Source organism: Triticum urartu, chromosome 2A (genome assembly GCF_056163025.1).
Source record: "Triticum urartu cultivar PI428250 chromosome 2A, HENAU_Tu73, whole genome shotgun sequence".
Lineage (NCBI taxonomy): Eukaryota > Viridiplantae > Streptophyta > Magnoliopsida > Poales > Poaceae > Triticum > Triticum urartu.
The window spans coordinates 375282180-375300206 of record NC_141874.1 but is presented as its reverse complement, the minus strand read 5'-3'; the positions used below and the strand labels follow the sequence as shown (position 1 = coordinate 375300206).

Genomic DNA, 18027 nt, shown 5'->3' with positions numbered 1-18027 from the left:
ACTCCTATATATGTGATAGGAACCTTGTGCACTCCATGGCTGATCATATAGACGCCAATCTTGAGAACCATTTCAAAACTAAAGAACGCACGCATCATTGCATACATGATTCTTCCCAGTATATTTTTTTCCACTGGTCATACAAAATACAACCACAAATTTCCATATATCTATGGTAGCAGTACTCCTTGTCCTGCTTGCTATCATGATGTGCTACTTAACAAAATATAGCTATCAGTAGTTGGACGATTTAGGCATACTTACTGGTTCAAACATATCAGCAAACTTGGAAAGCATGCACATACTTATATATCACCCTATAAGTAACCGGAAAGAAACAACATCACCTCAATTCCTTAACTTCTTTGTTCAATGTTGGGTTGGTACCGACCCATCTAGCAAATAACAGCTAGAGTTTTACTGTCTACATAAACAACTAAAATCTCAAGTCGAAACTATAATCCTTTCAGAAGTATTTTCATGTTTCATTAGAAATAACCAACAAATCTGAGTAGAAAATAGCCAATGCATTTTATTGGTTCATTGAAAACAGTACATAGCACCTACACTTGCCATCTCAAACTTGATGACCACCTCCCAGGTTAAGCAGATTAACCATAGAACCTAAGGGCTGTACATGATTGTCCTCCACATCCAACTTGCATCTCTCAGGTAGCACAGAACAAATTGTTTGCTCGGATGGGCATTTTATCAAGCACCTAGCGAGCAAATCAGAATACAGACAGTCTGAGAAGTGAGAATACAACATCTCATACAACATATGCCTCTCGGTGAAGCTGTGCAGGAACCGAGCCATCATTGGAACCGCCTCCCTGCAATATGTTCACACACATCAAGCATTTATGATCTTTTGGGGAATTGTAGTTCTCGACTCCTAGTTCAATAAGATTATATATGTGGTGATAAAAAGTCCCGAAAGAGACTGTTGGGCCTCTTCTTCGATTGAGAACCATACAGTCATACCGCAAACAGATAAAATGTAGCGGTTGAAAATAATGTAGAATAATATTCTCTAGTACTTTTGTTTCGCAAAAAACAGTAAATTAAAAAATGTAAAATAAACTGAAGCAACAGAATTTTTGAAGAGTACAACAGCAGCAAGCCACTAATTTCATGCAAGCGGTCTTGCATGACCAATGCCAACTATCATTATACAAATTATTAGAATGTTGAGGTAAGGAGTAGTTTAACCACCAAACTGTACTACAGTACTAAGTTTTATTTTGTTCCAAACTGTGTGTCAGTTCACATGGACTCAAGCTTATATGTGGTAACTTCGAATCGACAAACAAAACGGATATCTTTGAACAGTTAAGTAGGCATATAAATTCCTATACCATAGAAAGAGAAGTAAATATAAGAAAACTTGTCAGCAAAAAAATCATGGAACTATATTCAAATTCATGCTTGAATTTTTACTCTCAGAAAATTGTAAAATTTCCTACATGTAACTTTGTACCTGCAGACCCATAATTTTTGCAAAATTTGACCTACACCTATATCTCAAATCTTGTTTCCAATCCTAATGAAAAGCTGCCACACTGAGCAGTGCTCACCGCGGTTGTCAAACCATGTTATAGAAACTAGATGCACCAGAATTCTAGAAATCCTGCTGGGCAGTAGGATTTCTGACATTAGCAGGTTTTGGACAACATCATTCCTATTTAATCAAGGCTAGAATCTAAAGCTTGACTGAAGAACATAGCAGAAATGAACTTGACTAAGTAAATAGATCAACAACTCGTTTGCTGGTAAGTACCCAGATTTTGATATTGACAAAAACTAGACCCCAAGAGCAATGATACTGACAGCAGTGTAAGAAATCTTTAGAGAGAAAGGTAAATTGTCTATTTGAAATTCCATAGCTGAGGTGATGTTTCCCGTTCCCATGCTCCAGCATCACCAGATCCAAGCATCCCCAAACAGAATGGCGCCGCTGCCGGCTGTCCCGCCTCCCCTCCTGAAAAACATAAAGTCGAATAAAGTAACTCAATCGCTGAAAGCTCTTTCTTATCAAAGGTGTCATGTATTAATTTGTTGAGAATGATAACGATGTACTACTGAATCGTAACTGCTTCAGTAAAAGAAAAATAACATAATCTCTTGGTGTGCAGAATGGAATATAGATGCACAACTACCCAAAAAGTGTGTATGAGGAAGGGAGATGTGATGTGAGCTCTGATTGCCATGGTTCAATCACTCCACCAACACACACAAAATGGTGTGGATGTCATCCCCGGCAGCAAGGTTTTTTCTTCTTCTCCTTTCTGACATTCTCACTTCCTCTATAATGACTCAGGGGATCAAACTCACCAGGAGCTGCTGGTGTAAAAAATTTCAGCAGAAGCCACACCCGCTAGGCCTCATCAGACTGCGACATCAACCATCTAACCATCAGTCAATCAGAGTGTAGCAAAGGAGGAAACACGCCACATCAGCGCGCACGCTGCTTCCGGTTTTGAAGCGATTCACATCCAACGATAGTGCTACAGCGCCGTCCTGCATGACCGAACGAGCATGAGCTGCTTGAGGGGTTCCGGGAGTGCGGCAACGAGGCTGGCGCCAACGGCGCGCCGCGAGCACCGTGCGTTGTAGGTGACGTGAAAGCTCCGGCCCGGTGGATCGGATATGGCTGGAACAAAGAATCGTTGTAGTTCCTCAAGTTGGCAAGTCTCACGATGATGGCAACTGCCCGGTTAAATTGAAACTGCAGGCAGTACACCTGTGATCCTCCGCTGCATCAAGCATCAACCATCATGAGATCCATTCCTTATTTGATCTGAAAACAGTGATTATATTCGCTATAGTTGTTATGATAACCTCTTAATATTTTAGTCCAAGGTATAAGCCGATACTGGTGGACAAGATTGAGAATCTCGGTGGAGCACACCACATCTTTTTGACCCACATGTATGTTCAGACTTACACGGTTCTATATTTATCTTTGTTATTCTTTCGAAAGGCAAGATGGCTGTATTATTCTTAAACTTCAGAGAACGAAGCTCGTATGTTGTTCTTTGGAAAGACAAGATGGCTGGATGGTAATGATGTCATTAATTAACGATCATTTTACCAATAGTTATGTGGTGCCATACTGATCTTCTCCTAAACATCTAAGGTAAGATTCACTCATGAAAATGAAACCATTTTATGTTGGGCTCGGTCTACTTGTTGACCAAACTGCTAAAGGCGCTATTCACTGGCGACCATGTCGCAAAATCAGAATATTCAGACGAACTGAATCTCTTTCAGATGTACAGCAAGCGATCAGGTAGTACAATCCACCCTCTTCTCCCTAGTCTTTCAATTGTACCACAGACTTAAACGGTTAAACCTAAATCCTAGTTGATGTATATATATTTGTTACACAAACTTGCAGTGAATTTGCAACTGGATAGTTACTGGACCTAGATTTTCAGTGGTACATACCTGGTAAGCATCCCTTCAAACTATTGCATACATAATATATATTACCAAAATTATGTTTGATATCTGGATTTGCAAGCCATCTCGTAAGATCTTCGTCAATTGCTTCTTGTTAACTGCACTAATTTGCGTCTCTCCAGGGCATGGCTATGATGTACAGGCAAAAAATGCTACTATTGAGTCTCTGCTAGCTAACTATACAAAAACTAAGGTTCCATTGGATAGTACTCCATATGAGGAAGATGGAGAAGAAAGAGACAGGGAGAGGTTCCAATGGGTTGGTGACCTGTATTAGATCGATACCAGGAGAGGTCATGGCCTCGGCGGAGCTACGTCCAGCCTTATGAGGCGCAGAGGCGGGGCGCCATCTCCGCCGCACACAACCAGGCTCTCCGCCTGTGCTCCAGACTGGAAGGGGAATAGGGAGAGGCGATCTTCAGCCGAAATCTGAAGTGGAGAAGGAGGAGCGTAGGATGGAGAGGGAGAGGCGGCCCGTAGGCACTGTGGGGAACCAGAAGTTATGGAGGAGCTCGTCGAGGGCCGACGACCTTGGCCAGGCGGCTGCAATCCCGTCGATATCGGGGATGTAGGACTTCGAAGGCGGCTGGCGAGACCTCCATGGCCACGACGGCGGCCACCTCCATCGCCAGATCCAGGGCGGCTTGGGAAGGGAAAGGAGCAGCGTGCTTTAGGGCGGCGCGGACGGCGTGGTGGTTGCAGAAGAGGGGGGCGGTGGCGGCGGCGCTGGAGGGAGTTGGGGTCGTAGGTATTGGGGAGATGCCCGTGTCCGTGTGGCGTGTGCCTGCGTTTTTTCTAAGTCTACCCGTGCAGAACGAAACGTTTTTGACTTAAAAAGTACTGCGGGTTAAATTATCCAGAATACAGGGACCTTTGTGTAAAAACGCCGCGACGGTGAACCAAAAACTCAAACCGTGCTTTATTATTAAAAATTATATAATTAGGGAAAGATAGTATAGCTAATTAGCTATATGCAGTGAGTGCAGAAGCTATTTGTTCGCCACTTAAGCTTATATTCTTCTATTTTCTTTAGCTGTCATCCTTTTATATTTTCTTTATGCAACGGTTGGTTGATCAAGCTGAGGACTTCTCTGTAGTGTTTGGTTTGTGTGCTGTTGTGTTAGTTCGTTTGTTGATCATCTTATCTTTGTCATGTTCCCCTTATTTGGGTGGTCTACCTTTGCCTATGAATGTATGTATATTATTGTCATGTCCCCCCCTATCCCTGCATCGCTGAACAATGCTGGAAAACTAATGTTTCTTTGCCCTATGTAATGGTGTTACGGACTGCCATTTGTTTTGTCGAGCTTACTAACTGATTTCTTTTTACATTACCATGAATATGCTTTCGGCATGCCTCTTCTCTGTTTTGTGGCCCTTTGCCAGCCTCTTCATTTTCTGATTATACTCATGTTTTCCTGTATGTAGATGTGATTATAAATGGCATTAGGAATGAGTAGATCCGACTTGGGGAGGGCATGGTTGATGTATGCAACCATGGGAGTGTCAGCTTAGTCTGGTCCTCATCGACCAAAACCTCCCAGGCTTGGCCATCGCCAGAGTTATGCGAAACAAGGTTTTTTAGGGAACTCTTTTGAAAGGCATGAGTGTACAGAACACATGTTTCATCGTCTTCTCTTTTTTTCATGAGTTGTTGAACAGATCTTATGAAGCTTGATTGATAGTGTTTCAACTCAGATGAAGTGTTCTGGAAGATCAGTTTTGCAGATCCTGGAGATCATTATACGTTCTGTACAATGCACTGTTCGGGAGTGTTGCATGCCTTTGTATTGTGTTCCTGAACCTCACTAAGTTTCTCCATGTCCAAGTCTTCTGTTCTAAGAACTCTTTTGTTGCATCCACATTAATCATACGTATTTACATTTCCATTTTCGAATTGTAAACTGTAGCTGCCTAAACCTTTGGTATAAAATAAAGCCCTTGTTGGTAAATGATGCACGTTTTAGCAATGTTTTCCTGTTTAGGTCTTCCAAGACCTAAATCATCAGAAATCCAGAACATACAACACTTTTTTTGGACATAGGTTACCCTGATACAAGCCTCCATTCAATTTTCTTATATGAAGGGGTTAGAATAGTTACCATACATGCTTGCTCAAAACCAAATCTCCTGATAAATGTGTTTTTTTTCAAACCACACATGGTGTTTAGTGGGTCTCATGGATGGATCAGGTTGTGACAGTAGTTCTTGGGTGCTGTATCTATCTTGATAAAGCGATCGATCAGGGCTCATTACAGGCAGAAGAAGAGAAAAATGTTTGGGGCGTTGAACATTCAGTGTTTATGTAGCACGGCCAGTTGCTGCTACTTTTCACATGCTAGCTTATTTGAAAAGCGCCAGCAGTGTGTGCCACATGTAAGCATTACATGTTGAAAGAACATAAGCAGAAATGTGGAGATGAGGTAAATGGTTAGTCAGGGATTCAGTCTCGATGAGCTTAACTAATGACATGTGTGAGTTGAGCCTGAGGTCATCTTCAAAGTAATGGAAGTATTTTACTTCCTTTTCATGTCAGTGATCGATGGTACTTATATGTATTATCATATACACGTTATAAACAAATAAAACACTTTTGTGAAGCATGTAGTAGACAAATAGTGCTACTGATAAACGGATTTTTCAAAGCACAAATGGTGTTTAGTTCATCTCTCTGTCATTTTGCGGAATGGGAGATTACCCAAAAATACACATATTTTCAACACGACTTGGTCTTCAATGAGATTCTATACTACCAAATTAAAATGTATAGGTACATATCATTGTAGACAACAAAGCCTCCTTTATTTCTTTATTAAAGAGGATTGACTTTATTCGCAAAAGGAGGGTTAAATTTGTTACCATATGTGCTTGTCCACAACTCTAAAAGTTTGGTACAAACAAAGCTAAAAAAATTGTTACCATTCGTGCACATGAAAAATAAAATTTTGGTACAAACACCGTTAAAAAGGTACATCTTTAACTGCTTTATACATCTGATACAAATATGTTTTTTCAAATTAGATTTCTCATCATGATAACCATATTGTCAACTAATAAAAAGCTTCCTTAGCTGGTCTATACATGTTATACAAATATGATTTTCTTTTCAAACTCATATTTCGCAGCATGCTAAACATATTTTCAATATACCATGGTTTAACATGTAGGCTTTCTACTACCAACATCGAATTTTTTCTTGCAAAATGAAACTATTTTCATCGACAACATGGCTTTAGCGGGTCTCCGCGCCATTTGGCGCAACGGGTCAACTAGTTATACATATCGGCAACACATCAGGTGGTGAGCGCCGTACTCATTGTTGAACGAGAGCAGAACGGACATAAATTCCCGCTTTAGAAGCCAGTATACTACGTCTCTACTGTCCTTACACCATGCAAATCCCGGTACCCTCATTATCAAAAAATAGCATACGCGGTCTTCATGGCATCCCGGAAGCTCCGTCACTACTTCCAAGAGTGTTCGATCACGGTGGCCTCCGAAGTGCCACTCAACGACATCATAAATAACCGCGATGCTACGGGCCGGATTGCCAAATGGGCCATTGAGCTCATGCACTTCGACGACTCCAAAATGCTGGCAGGGTTAGGAGCGGGTGTCGTCTTAACGACCCCTACCGGAGACATCGTCCAGTACGTTCTCCAAATACTATACACAAACTCCAATAATGCAGCCGAATATGAGGGCTTATTGCATGGTCTCCGGATGGCTGTCTCCATGGGCATACAACGCCTAGAAGTGCGCGGGGACTCGAACCTTGCAATATCTCAAATAAATGGAGATTTCGACGCTAAAGATCTGAAGATGGCAGCGTATCGTAATGCAGTCATAAAAATGTCGGCCCGGTTCGAGGGGCTCGAGTTCCATTATGTGCCTCGCGAAAGTAATCAAGTGGCGGATGTTCTCACTCGTATTGGCGCTAAGCGCGACTGTAACACCCTCGATGCGACTATAGCTCCCACGTGTCGAGGCACGACTTAGAGACATAATCGCATTGAAGGCATATGTCGCAAGTAAGGTAATCTTTACAACAACCCATGTAATATAATCATAAAGGGGAGATAACATAGTTGGCTTACACTTGCCACGTCAATCAAGGTACATAAATAACATTACATCATCCAAACACTCATGGACCGACTACGGCGCCAATATAAAAGATAACCCAACATGCGACACGGTCCCGATCACCCCAACTGGGCACCACTACTGATCGTCAGGAAAGGAAACATAATAACCTTGAGAGTCCTCGTCGAACTCCCACTTGAGCTCGAGCGCGTCACTTGGAGCAGAATCCTCAGGCCCTGCATCTGGTGTAATAGTAAACTGTGAGCCACAGGGACTCAGCAATCTCGCACCCTCGCGATCAAGACTATTTAAGCTTATAGGTAAGGCAAGGTAAAAGTAAGTGGGGCTGCAGCAAGCGACTAGCATATATGGTGGCTAACCTGTTCGCAAAAGAGAGCGAGAAGAGGAGGCAAAGCGCGAGCGAGAAATTAGAGAACAACCTGCGCAAGCATTACTCCAACACCGTGTCCACTTCCCGAACTCCGCCGAGAAGAGGCCATCACGGTAACACACTCAGTTGATTCATTTTAATTAAATTAAGGTTCAAGTTATCTACAACCGGACATTAACAAATTCCCATCTGCCCATAACCGCGGGCACGGCTTTCAAAAGTTCAAATCCCTGCAGGGGTGTCCCAACTTAGCCCATGACAAGCTCTCACGGTCAATGAAGGAATAGACCTCCTCCCAAGACGTTCCGATCACACTCGGTATCTCGGTTCTTCAAGACACTTCAACAGGTTAAAACCAGACCAGCAACACCGCCCGAATGTGCCGGCAAATCCCGATAGGAGCTGCACATATCTCGTTCTCAGGGCACACTCAGATGAGACATCCTACAAGTAAAACCAACCCTCAAGTTGCCCCGAGGTGGCCCCGCAGTCTACTCGGTCAGACCAACACTCAGAGGAGCACTGGCCCGGGGGGGGGGGTTTAAATAAGATGACCCTCGGGCTCCGGAAACCCAAGGGAAAAAGAGGCTAGGTGGCAAATGGCAAAACCAAGGTTGGGCATTGCTGGAAAAGCTTTAATCAAGGCGAACTATCAAGGGGTTCCCATTATAACCCAATCGCGTAAGGAACGCAAAATCCGGGAACATAACACCGATATGACGGAAACTAGGGCGGCAAGAGTGGAACAAAACACTAGGCGAGAGGCCGAGCCTTCCACCCTTTACCAAGTATATAGATGCATTACGATAACATAGCAATATAATGATATTCCAACAAGTAAATAAATGTTCCAACAAGGAACAACCTCCAATCTTCACCTGCAACTAGCAACGCTATAAGAGGGGCTGAGCAAAGCGGTAACATAGCCAATCAACGGTTTGATAGGACATGGTGGGTTAGAGGTTTGACATGGCAATTTGGGAGGCTTGAAAGCAAAAGGTAGGCATCGTAGCATTGGCATAGCAAAAGAGCGAGCAATCTAGCATAGCAAAGATAGTAGTGATTTCGAGGGTATGATCATCTTGCCTGCAAAGTTGTCAGAGTTAAATGGATCCTCGAAAGCAAACTCAACGGGCAACGGGCTCCTCGTTAGCGAATTCGTCTCCCGGCTCTACCCAAACAAGACAAACAAGCGACAAGGACACAATCAACCACGTGCAAGGATCAACCAATATGATGCAAGGATGGTATGCTATGCGGGATGCGATGCGGGATGCATATGCAAGAATTGACAAGGGATGCAATGAACCTGGCCTCAAATTGGGAATACAAGTGTGCCACTGGAAAGATGAGATGAAATCGCTTGAAAACGATATAAAGAACGCCGGAATCGGAGTTACGGTTTGGAAATGGCAAGCGATTCAAATATGACACCGGTCTGCGATTTACAGCAAGTAGTCATCTAAATGCAATGAGATGAACATGTTACAGCACCCAAACATGACAAAAAAATACATGGCAGGGATGCATTCAAGATGCTTAACAAAAGTCTAGCACTGAGATACGGCCGAATTATTCATTAACAGGTTCAAACAAGTATGGCAAAAATGCATATGGCAAACAGATCTCAGACTTAGCGAAATTAACACTTGTCTGGAATTTCAGATCAGGTAGCACTCTTCGAAGCAACAAAACTACATGCTACAGGACCTAAACATGGCAAAGTAAAGCATGGCATGGAGCTACTCAAAGAGCTTAACAAAAGTCCCTTAGTGACCTTGAGCCAAAAGGGATCAGAAAATACAATTGCAAGCATGTGAACTCATTACGGAGCAAGTCATGACAAACTAAGCATACACCCATCAAAAATACACAAAATACAAGCTAGACATGGCAAGAAACAATAGCATAGCATGCATGGATCAACTACAACATCATCGGCAAAATTGCAAACAAGTTGACAATCTGCCCAGATTCACAAAGTAGCAAAAGTAGAGCTCGATTGACTCAAGCTAGGGTGCTCCATAATTGCAAAACAAGACATGGATGGATAGAGCACTACAAGGTTAACAAAACATCCTTACTAATCATCCTCAAAAGAGGCACGGATCACTAGGAAACAACATGAACATATGACAACATGAGATAAACAGCTCAAGGACTTAGTGGAAATGCTAAGTCCCTGAAATCAGCACTACCAAGTGCCTCACTTTGCAAGCTCGTGCTAGTCACCACACACATCACAAAAATACATGGTTTGCACCCTTGGAAATATGGCAAAACCCTTAACAAAACATATGTAGAGCTCATGGGCATATCATGCACACAATAATCATGGCAAGAATGACAAATATGCAAATGGAGTAGCAGATCTGACAATAATCTCAAGTAGCCCTCTTCTAACAGCATTTCGGGCATCAAGATGAACTCAAATGAAAATGATGCAATGGAATGAAATGATGTACTCTCTGAGATGAACATTTTGATATGCTATATGCCCAAATCGGAGCTACGGATGCAAAGTTACGGCACGATGAACAGGGCAACATGAGCTAGGGTTTCGGGAGAAAGTCAACCGAGGAGATATTTTCAGATCCAGATCTGGAGTTCGTCGGCACGGATCCTGAGGTTCAACGTCGCCGGAGAGGACGCCGGTGGCCGGACTTGACGCAGGGGCGGACGGAGACGACGAGGAGGACGGCGGAGGGCGGCGGGGTCGCCGGAGCTCGGTCGCCGGCGCGTGGCGGCGCCGGCCGGCGGGAGCGGCGCGGCGGGGCCTTGCCGGAGCGGAGGTGCGGCGGCTTGCGCTCGCCGGCCCAGAGCAAGGCGGCGGCGGGAGGTAGGAGAAGGGCGGCAGAGCGCGGGCGCCGGTTCGGGCCCTCGGGGGCCGGCTGCGGGCCGGGCGGGCCGCGGCGGTGGGAGGAGGCGGCCGGCCACGTGGCACCTCCTGATTGGTGCGGGCGGCGGCGGTGACTTCGTCCGGCGGCGGCCGGACATGTCCGGTGGCGGCGGGACGATTTTTAGGTTTTTGGACGAGGGGGATCCGGGGAAGGGGTCTATATATAGGCATAGAGGGAGCTAGGAGAGTCCAAATGAGGTGCGGTTTTCGGCCACGCGATCGTGATCGAACGCTCTAGATGATGGAGCAGGTTTAGGTTGGTTTTGGGCCAAATTGGAGGGGTGTTGGGCTGCAACACACACGAGGCCTTTTCGGTCCCTCGGTTAACCGTTGGAGTATCAAACGAAGTCCAAATGATACGAAACTTGACAGGCGGTCTACCGGTAGTAAACCAAGGCCGCTTGGCAAGTCTCGGTCCAATCCGGAAATGTTTAATCCCCACACACGAAAGAAAGTTAGAAATGACCACCGGAGGAGAACGAAGCGCCGGAATGCAAAACGGACAACGGGGAAAATGCTCGGATGCATGAGATGAACATGTATGCAAATGCAATGCACATGATGACATGATATGAGATGCATGACAACGATAACAACACACGGAGACAAAAACCCGAACCCGAGAAAATAAAATAACTTAACACCGGAAACGGCAAGAGTTGGAGTACAAATTGGGAAAGTTACATCCGGGGTGTTACAGCGACCCTGTCCCACCTAATATCTTCCTGGAAAGGCTCTTTAAGCCATCCGTGGTGTGGCAGGGGGAAAACGGCAACGATAGTATGAACCCAAACATAACCCCAGGTCCCGGAAACATCGACATAACACCATCGGCGCATCTCATCATGGAAGTCATTGCCCCATGGACCGAACCCTTCCTGGCCTACCTTAATAGGAAAGAGCTTCCTGAGGACTAGAATGAGGCCCGCTGCATTGTCCAGCGCTCGAAGGCCTACAAGGTTCATGATGGAGAGCTCCACAAGAAAAGCGCCACCGCAGTCCTTCAACGATGTATATCCGAGGAAGAGGGGCGGCAGCTCTTGGGTGAAATTCATGTCGGACTCGGCGGGCACCACGCCGCAACTCGGGCCCTTGTTAGCAAGGCTTTTCGTACAGGGTTTTACTGGCCGACGGCCCGAGCAGATGCACAGGACCTTGTCCAACATTGCGTTGGATGCCAACTCTTTGCCAATCAAAGCCATATGCCCCCACTGTCCTACAAATAATCGCCATCCCATGGCCTTTCGCGGTCTGGGGACTTGACATGGTCGGACCCCTTAAAGGGGGAAGCCATAAGAAAAAATATCTACTAGTTATGGTGGACAAATTCACTAAATGGATAGAGGCTAAACCGGTCAAAACGGCTGAGTCCGACCCGGTGATAGACTTCATATCCGATGTTGTGCACCGTTATGGTGTCCCGCACAGCATCATCACTGACAACGGCTCCAATTTCACAGCCGATGAGGTAAAAACCTGGTGCACTAATCTGGGTATTAAACTAGATTCGCCTCCGTCTACCACCCACAAACCAACGGTCAAGTCGAATGCACCAACGGTCTTATTATGAGCGGCATCAAGCCCAGGCTAGTGCGGTCCTTAAAAGAATCAGACAAGCACTGGGTTGAGGAGCTCGACTCCGTACTCTGGGGGCTGCGGACCACGCCCAACCGTACTACCGGGTACACACCTTTCTTCATGGTGTATGGTGCAGAGGCTGTATTGCTCTGCGATATTATTCACGACTCACCTAGAGTGCGTATGTACGAAGAGAGAGAAGCCGAGCTCGATCGGCAGGACAACCTAGATGCCCTGGAGGAGGAACGCGATGTCGCAAAAGCCCGTTCAGCAGTTTACCAACAACAGGCTCAAAGATATCAAAGTAGAGAAGTACATGCCAAGACTTACAATGTTGGTGAACTCGTTCTACGGCCCCCGGAGAAGAAAAAGGACAAACTCAAGCCCAAATGGGAGGGTCCCTTCATAATTGACAAAGTTCTCGCCGGAGGAGCGTACCGTCTTCGCAATGCATCAGACAATCACCTCGAGCCGAACCCCTGGAACGCGGCCAGACTCTGGAGATTCTACGCCTAGCGCTACACCCCTTGTTCGTCTCCTCCTCCCTTGTAGTTCCCATTATTTTTCCTCTCTTTTCCGATTACTTTCTTCTTTATTCGCTTTAAAGCTTTGATGCGGCTAGACCGCACACCGTTGGCACATACATCTTTCAACATGTATGCCACTTGTACCTGGGGGCTTCTCGGACAGAAGTTCTTGTCATTCCTTGAGCATCAAGCTCCTCACATATGAGCTTTTTCCATATGTACCTTTTCTTTTCCATTATATGCTTCGATATGACTTAAGTTTTGGCCAAGCTGGGTTGCCTGGCTCCTGTGCTTATGACCTACGTTCCCGTTAGTTCGGCTAGGGCATAAAGGGGGCACCTCTGTGATTGTTACTGCCAGGTCATCCGGACGTGTACCTCAGACTGGGTGAAGCCGAAAGCTAGTGTTCTTAAGGGAATATTCGGTCGGTGAATTAAAGATGTTTTTTACACTCACTCCGTTGTGCACCCCCAGAAGTTATACAAACCGTGGTGCTCACACCACAATTCAGACATGCGCATTAAACACATACACACCCAGGGAAAGGAACCCTTAACGGAACTATTCTCTCTCGAAGATGTTTCTTACGATATAAATGTAATATAACATAGCTAGCCGGATAAAACTTGTCTGTTCAAGCAACTATGACCCCTACGCCTAGTTTTCCAGGCATACCCCAGCCTATTCGGCTGCGACGGTATTCGGAAACACTCCGCACCTTTGGGACCGGAGGTTGAAGCGAAAAGGTCTGCCATGACTAATTTTATATAATTCGGCTAGTTGAGGAAAGTACATAGTCACTTGGACTCGAACACCTCCTCTTCTATACCTTCCAACAGGCAATCTAACTTACAATCCTGCTGGGAGTATTCGGCAGCCACCTCTACTTGGTTATACACTAAACTTACGGGAATTTCTTCCCCATTCGACCCTAGCGGCCCGACACGAGCCATGTGATTAGGATCCAACTTGGTATATCGCGTCTTCACCATGGCCCAGGCCTCTCACGTGCCCTCCCAGCATGCCGATATCTTCCACAACCGGATGCGCCGCCGTGCCCCCTTGAACAGCTCTACCAACTCCTCCATGCTTCCTGGAGGGGGGTCGGATGGCCATAAAGCCTTGGCCACACTCCGCATCGCCTGTCGAGCTTTCTCGTGCAACCGTGATAGCCCTTGCAGCAGATCACTCGATGATCCAGACACCTCCTCTTCAGGGCGGTTCGTCAAAACACCTCCAATTACAGCTTAATCAGCTAAAGTTACCTCCAAAGCTGTTATAAAACAACAGTGGACACATACTGAACATGCTGCCTCGCAGCTTCTTGTTCTCCTTCACGGAGTCAGCTAGCTGAGCTCGCACATCTTTCAGTTCTTCGCCCAGTTTGGCGTTTGAGTCCTAGAGTTTCTTATTCTCTTGGACGACCTTTGTCAATACACGCTCGCCCGCTGCTAGTTGCTTTTTGGCTCCGCGTTCTTCGTTTCCAGCAACGTCCAGCTGCTCTTGTACTTGGTCTAACAGCCGAACACAAAGATTAACACCCAGATCCGCAATGTCAGCGTATCATTCTGTATTTTCGATACAAGGAAACATTACCGGGAGATGCCTTGTATTTCTCCAGTTCGGCATTGGCAGCAAGCAGCCGACGCTGACACTTTTCCAGCTCCTGAGCTAGCTGGGTGTTCTTCTCTATAAGCACCTGGTAACACATTTATCCGTAAATCAGTTGTTTCAACTCCTTTAAGTCTCGGGGGCTACTGGTTATCATAGTCAGACAAAATAAATTTACCTGCACGTCTTTCAAATGTTGCTTTGTGGCCCTATTAATCCCATGTCGAGCAGCTCGGATATACGCATCGGCTGAGTTGAAGGCGTTAAACGACTCCTCTGAAAAGCCAGGGTCCTGTAAAATGGCCCGGCGGCGCCGATGATTCATCGCACTTTCCACTTCCAAGTTGGTAACGGATACACCATGCGAGTCCTCGGCTGGAGGACAGTCCGGCTTCGCCTCTGTATCAGCCCTCGCCTTCAAGGTAGGATTTGAATCCTGGCTGCGGGAAGTACGGCTGCTCGAACCTCCGGATATAGTCCGGCACATCTTTCTCCTGACACATGGATAACAGGAAGGTCACTGTTGGGCGTGACTGCTTAGGTGCAGGTTGGCGGATTCATACCTCTTCGATGAAGGCACGACCGTATCTTTGTTTTCCTTACTCTTGGAAGGCTCGCCCGGCGTGGGGGACACACTCTTTGGAGGTACCCTGGGAGTAGTACGGCGCGCCGAACCCTTCCCCCTTGGATGTCACATCCCTAGTTCTGGTATGATCTAGACTAGCTAGTCAGGTGTGCATCATGTTTAAATTTCATTTAAAATTGAAATGGGGATTTGTGAAACCCTTAGAAATCATTTCTGGAAATAACCCAGATAAAAATTGGTCCAAAAAGGTCCAAGAAAATGTTCATGTTACTCTTTGAAAATATTGGTCAGAGTTAAAATTCAAACCAATATTTTTAGGAGCTCATAGATATTTATTCTGGGCATTTGGAATTAATTCAATAACTATTTGAATTGGATTTATATTTAAATATATGTTCAATGATTCTGAAAATTTTTGTGTGACTTTGTATAAGTCCACTTAGTTGACACAATTATTTTCATGAAGTTTAAAATTGATTTAGTATTTTACTAAATCAGAAACAAATGTCAGAAAATAGAAAATAGAAATAAAAGACAGAGGAGAGAGATACGGCTTACCTGACGCTCACCTGACATGGCCTAGCACGGCCCAGCCCACCAGAGCAAGGCGCCAGTCATCTCCTTCCTTGCCAGGAGGACGACGGCGTGGCGCATGCACAGGAGGCGAAGCCACCTCCTGCTTCCACCTCCTGCTGCCTCCCCCGTCCTCACTCGAGCCCCACGGAGATGCCCGCAACCCCTGGTCACTCTCCCCCTCTCTCCCGTGCCTATCCCTCGTCTATCCCCCTTCCCCAAGCACCACCGAGTGAAGCTCGTCGCCGCTGCTCACCGTCGCCATAGCTACTGCCCACGCCGAGCCCCGTTGCCGTGTCCCACTGGTCCGCCGTCGAGCACCGCCTCACCAAGACGAAGGTCACATTGCCGGACTCCCTGTGACGACGCCTCCGAGCTCGTCACCGCTGCATCTGCCACCGGACTTCACCCGTCGATCTGCGTCGTCCAGTGCCTCCCCGAGCTCAACAACAGCGCGGTTCGAATCTCTGTGAGCCCCGCTATCATCTCCCCCTTCTCCCCTGGTCGCGGTCGCCCTCTACGCCGTAGCCCCGCCATGGCCGAGAGCTTCTCGCCGCCGTGCTCGTCCCTGCTGTCGCTAGCAAGCCCTAACGACCAAACCGAGCTCGCAGACTTCTTCCACGTGCTGCATAGATGCCTCTGCGCTGCTCAGCTCCCTCGCCCGCGAGCTCTAGCCCTCCCAGCCGCAACCATCGAGCTCCGGCCGTCGCTTTTGCCATCGCTGTCGATTCGGTGGCCTCGCAACCTGCTGCTGCCTCCGCTAGATGCGCACGGGCAAGGGCAACCCCTGGTGCCCTCAGTTGCCGCCGCCGTGGCCGCTAGGGTGGACGCCGCCGCGCTTGTGTGCTCGCCGACGCTGAACTCCGGTGAGATGACGTGGCCTGTCATTAGCAGCTAACAGCGCCACTAATGTCCTGACACCAACCAGATCTGAATCTCAGGTAGATATGATGGTTGGAACATTCCCAACATTTGCATTTTGTTCCCAGCTGGCACCCCATTGTGCCAATTTCCTATGGGTTGTCCTTCTCAGCAGTTGCTGTCAAGGATCATCTTCAAAAGTGGACTTACCATGGGTCCCATACATTTCTGATGATAAGCTAAAGATCATCCATTGCGTTGTCTTCAACAAGGTAGTCCACATCATCCATCCTAGTCGGAGTATGACATTCTTTCGAACCCCTTCCAACGATCGATTGTGATTACCTCAGGCTGGTATAAAGAGTTTCAATGATCTTTGTATCAAAAGTAATTCTTTTTGCCACTTAAGGGAAATTCTCTACGAGTCACCTTTCCCTAAGGTGTCCCGTTATGGAATCATGGCAATTATTTCATCGCTATCTTGAAACCATTCACCATCCCACTCCATCGTGGAATTGTTGCCTACCAAATTGAACCTCCGTCATCTGTTTCTTCCATCTCTCTCGATGTGTGTTTTGTGTCTCAACTCGAGAGATGTTTCAACGTCTCACTCCATGAGTTGATCTTGAGTTGCTCGATCTTGAGAAGATCGATTCCTCTAAAGTTTCTTTCTGTCGTCACTGTGTTGGACAAAGATCTCGAAAGCAAGGATGTCAAGATCAACATGATGCAAGCAATCCAAGTTCTTATGAAGTGCAGTTGGATCATGAAGATTGTAATAGTTCGAGTCCCCTCTTCCTTTTACCCTACGCTAGAACCTCGGGACGAGATTCTTGTTTAGTGGGGGTGAGTTGTCACATCCCTAATTCTGGTATGATCTAGACTAGCTAGTCAGGTGTGCATCATGTTTAAATTTCATTTAAAATTGAAATGGGGATTTGTGAAACCCTTAGAAATCATTTTTGGAAATAACCCAGATAAAAGTTGCTCCAAAAAGGTCCAAGAAAATGTTCATGTTACTCTCTGAAAATATTGGTCAGAGTTAAAATTCAAACCAATATTTTTAGGAGCTCATAGATATTTATTCTCGGCATTTGGAATTAATTCAATAACTATTTGAATTGGATTTATATTTATTATATATATAAATATATGTTCAATAATTCTGAAAATTGTTGTGTGACTTTGTATAAGTCCACTTAGTTGACACAATTATTTTCATGAAGTTTAAAATTGATTTAGTATTTTACTAAATCAGAAACAAATGTCAGAAAATAGAAAATAGAAATAAAAGACAGAGGAGAGAGATACGGCTTACCTGGCGCTCACCTGACATGGCCCAGCACGGCCCAGCCCACCAGAGCCAGGCGCCAGTCGTCTCCTTCCTTGCCAGGAGGACGACGGCGTGGCGCATGCACAGGAGGCGAAGCCACCTCCTACTGGCTCCCCC

The 18027-nt window shown here is 46.0% G+C and overlaps 1 long non-coding RNA gene across 1 annotated transcript; it reads right to left on the bottom strand.

The window, feature by feature from the left end:
* Positions 1-508: 508 nt before the first annotated feature.
* LOC125537166 (uncharacterized) lies at positions 509-4254 on the bottom strand. Its single transcript, XR_007295647.2, has 2 exons — positions 2335-4254; positions 509-1981 (listed from the first exon to the last, which is right to left on the bottom strand). It is a non-coding gene; the product is annotated as an uncharacterized LOC125537166 (long non-coding RNA).
* Positions 4255-18027: the final 13773 nt, after the last annotated feature.